Consider the following 4505-nt stretch of genomic DNA (forward strand, 5'->3'; position numbering starts at 1 on the left):
CACCTGCATATGGGGTCTACCAAGCCAAGGAGGAAATTCACTAAATAGTATTAGTTGTAGGCCTTCTGCAACCTAATCACTACCCGTGCCTAACTTCTACCTAAGACACTCCTAGGTGTGAAACCTTTCTCACCTCCCTATCAATCACAACAATGATGTTAAATAAATACAAGAAAAACAGAAGACACACTTCAAGGACACACAATCACTCAATGCTTAAAAGCTTATGAGTGCTTGACAATGCTTATAACCAATCAACACAGTCCTACTCATATATCAAGATGATATTTGAGAGGCTCGCAAATTACACAAACACTTAAACCCTAATACGATCAACTATGTTCTCTTCTTCCTTAGTAATTAGGTTTTGATACATTCTATTAATAGCCATAGAATGCATTGGATTTGGGCCTTGTATTCCACGAGCACCAGTTGCACAACATTAGGTTATCAATCAAAAGTTTCCTAAAATGTCTTAACATTTAGGAAACATAATTTGTTAACCACAATTCGAATCTATGATTCTTCAATCACGAACGTCACGAGGGAATGCTTAATATTCCTAGAATATTCTGTAGACAGTTAACCCTACAAATGTCACCAAGGTAAAACATGTTTCAAACAAGATGTCACAACCACATGTTAGGACATCTTGTTCAATATGTTGCAACTAAGTTAGTTTTACCAAAATTACTGCCAATCAAAACAATAAGGAATTAACAATCTCCCCCTTTGGAAAACTTTGGCTAAAACAACCAAGTACACCTTGCACACCTGCACCACAGTTCAGGTTAACACCATAGGATTGAAACATCAACAAAACAAAATCAAACACACACATATATTACAGGGGTACTCAGGCAATCACATCAGCAGTCAGGACTCCCCCTCAAGGGAACATCAAAAACAAAATGAATTATCCAATTTCATACATCAGAGGCTTATGAAGCAGTAGAACAATATGCCTCACAAATAAGTGAAACCAAGGATCTCCATAAAAAACTGCAGACAAGATGTTAGAACATTTGGTCCGACATTATCAAAAGCACCAGCAATAGTAGCCGCATTCACTAAAGCATAAAACATGCATGATAATCAATCGTGCACACTCAACCTGCTTTACCTCACATAACAAAGGCATATGCAACAGTTAAAACCACTCCCTTAGTTAAGTTGATGTCACAAGACCTTGTTAGACATCATTATACAACCGCCTATATGGTGGCTAACCTACATCTCCTATCTCCTTAAGCACAGTCAGGCAGTGGTTAGTGGTTAGTGGTTAGCATACACAATACTCCCCATTTTTAGCCATAATCTGACAAAGGTAAGCATCTAACCAGAAACTGAAATATAACCATATTCATACAGTGTAAGAACCCATACAATGGGCATACAAGGGTGCAAAATATCCTGGTCACAGACCAAAAACCACAAAAAACAAACAGAATAAAATTAGACTACAATAAGATATCTTCTTGACTATCTGAGTCAGCTATTGCATACTCTTCTCCTTCATCTTCTTTCTCTTCATCAACATCATCTTCACCAGCATAATCTTTATCATCAGTTGCTACATTAGCATCACCACCATGTACAACTTTCTTCTTCTCCTCTTCCATCCTTTCCTTCATCAAAGTTTCCAGTTCAATCTTTGTTGTAATGCTAGATCTGATGGAGTCCTCCAGCTCTTTACACGTCTCCTTCAGCTGAGCAATGGCACTCTTCTTGGATGTGGCAGGGCCAGGAGCCTGAGAGGATGTCATAACAATGTTTGGGACATGAGTTCCTGCAAATATTTTGTAGTGGAGTGACAAGGGATAATCCATTTTCTTCACACTGTCAATGAGCAGCAAAATACCAGGATGTTGATTTAGGATGATTCCACAAATGAGGGATGGAAAGAAAATGGGCATTTTTATAGCAGTAGAGGAGGCTTGTTTCAACACTTGTTCAAAGATATATTTTCCAAAGTCAAATGCTCTTTTTGTACCAACAATAAAAATAAATTTACCAAGACCAATAGAGATTGTTGAGGTATGATTAGTGGGCACCCATTTGGCAGTACCAATCCTATACAGGATGGCTATTTTACACTTAACTTACCATCAGACATCTTCCCTTTGTTTGGCCAATATCTAACCTGCTTGGCCGTGATCTCTTTGCACACCTGGTCATTAGTGACTTCCAGTTTAGCCTGAGGTTCATTTGGTCTCCCTAGGAATTTGTTGATCACAGATGGGGAGAATGTCATAACATTTCCTCTAACATATACATTTCCATAGCTAGCACTCTTTGTATCATCACGTCCATCAGGGATAGTCACCACAAACTCCTTTAGTAAGTTTTCATATCAGGGTCCAAAGTGTGTGACAGTCTTCATCAGCCCTGCAGCTTCTATCAGTTCCATGACCTCCTTAAACTTAAGGGCATCTTTCCCCAATTCCCTTTATAGGGCTAGCCTCCTCTGAATGACATACTTCCACCTTTCTGCATTCTTCACATAATGTAAAGAAACATTGTCCAGTGGAGCTTTGGACCTAGCATCATGAGGTTTCTTGTTTCCAGATCTTTTAATAGGGGTGACGTCTTGGACATCATGTGCAACATTAAACTCGAATTCACTAGAGGAGACAACTTTCCTCTTTCTAGTAGGGGTAAATACTTTACTCCATGACCTAGTGGGTGTAAGACCCTAACTTTGACCCTAACATCCCTCATGGCATCATATCATTGCTCAGTGCATTGCCTCAAGGATCATATCATGTTTGGCTCCTTAGCCCTAGGGTTGGGACTTGTGTGAGTGGTTTGAGACCACCAAGCATGCTTGTATTATATATTATTTCTCTTCTTATTTTGATTACTAACCAAAAGCACAAAAATATGTCACTAACTCTTTTTGTTTTGAAGCTCAAGTGATCATGTGCTCCCATGCTCCTAGGAAGCTCCTAAGCCCAATGAAATGGCCAAATGAAGATGAGTAAAATCATGACAATGGTCCATAAAGCTCTTAATCATCATATATGTCTCCCAAGTATCTCAATTTGCCAAGATAACCCAAAGGGCTTGAGGATTGTTTCCCAAGGAAACCCTAATTCAACTATGCCTTGCTCATGAAGCAAACTTAACCTATGATCAAATTTAATCAAGGGAAATGCTTTCATTAATTATTTTATGCATATGTGAGCCTATTTGAGGATCCTCAATCATTCATTCATCAAGATTGGAAGTTTGGCCTTGAGAAGTTGACCAGTCAAGTCATCTGACTAAACTGAGGATCACTGAGATATAATTTTTGATTTGGTTGTCAAATGAAGATGACCCCAAGAGCAAAAATGTTCTTAAGAACCATATGAACAAGTTTCGTGTTCATCAAAAATCCATTTGAAACTTGGAAGGTCATCAACCAGTTCAAAACATTATAGGTCATTTTGACTGAAACCCTAAGGGTCAACTTCCAAAGGACCTAACTTCCTTAATTTTTATGATTTTGAGGTGAGACCAAATGAATTGGAAAGCTTACGATGTCTACTTCAATTGTTATGTTGGAAAAAATTTCATAATCCTAAAATAAATACATGTGATAATACAAAACATTATAGGTCACATTGGACCTAAGTCATTGAATTTTAAAAAGTACCCAACTTTAGATGCCCATAACTTTGTCATGAAAAACCCAAATGATGCAACATTTAAGTCTAAATTGATCATCTTGAAAAGATCTACAACTTTTATGTTGGAGGTTTATTCATTTGAAGCATGCATCATTCAAACAGAGGGGCTTGAAGAGGCTTGGTTTTGGTTAAAATTTTCAAATGGTGACTTAGACATGTTTTGTGCACAAACTTTCACATCCAGTTTTCATTAATTTCCAAATGCCAAATGAATTTTTTCCCAACATGACTTTTGTTCCTTATTTCTAGGGCTTTCCAACCATTACTTACATTACTTTTTTCGACTTTCCATGTGTGAGTTTCGAAGAGCTCTTTCTTTATGTTCATTTTTGCATTTCATGGTGAAACTTAATGTGCAAGCCATTTCCTTCCAAATTACACGTCCAATTCCATTTCAATTGATCTCAGCTTGGTTTAGCACCTATCATTGGGCCTTACATGCGTCTGTACAGGCCCATGCACCAAAGTTCAAATTGCCATGCACACGAGGGAATCATGAGCTCAGCCACATTTCAGCTATAAACAAGAGCTCCCTCTCATTCATTCATCAACCTTGTGGAGACCTGAAATGCTGCAGCACTGAAATCCCAACCATTACCAAAGGAATTTTCATATTTTTCTCTCATTTTCAAGCTTGAAATTCAACATCATTAGTTGATTTTCAAAGCTCAATTCCTTAGCCTCTTATCTCCATCACATCTCCAGAGCAAAAAGGGATCAAGATCTTGAAGAATTCGTGGCCTTAAGAGCTCCAATTTAGAGGTAGAACTTCAAACTTTTTGGATCTAGATCTTGCAATTCAATGTAGTATTCTCTTGTTTGTGTGGTTTT

This window comes from Lathyrus oleraceus, chromosome 1 (assembly GCF_024323335.1).
Source record: "Lathyrus oleraceus cultivar Zhongwan6 chromosome 1, CAAS_Psat_ZW6_1.0, whole genome shotgun sequence".
NCBI classification, from domain to species: domain Eukaryota; kingdom Viridiplantae; phylum Streptophyta; class Magnoliopsida; order Fabales; family Fabaceae; genus Lathyrus; species Lathyrus oleraceus.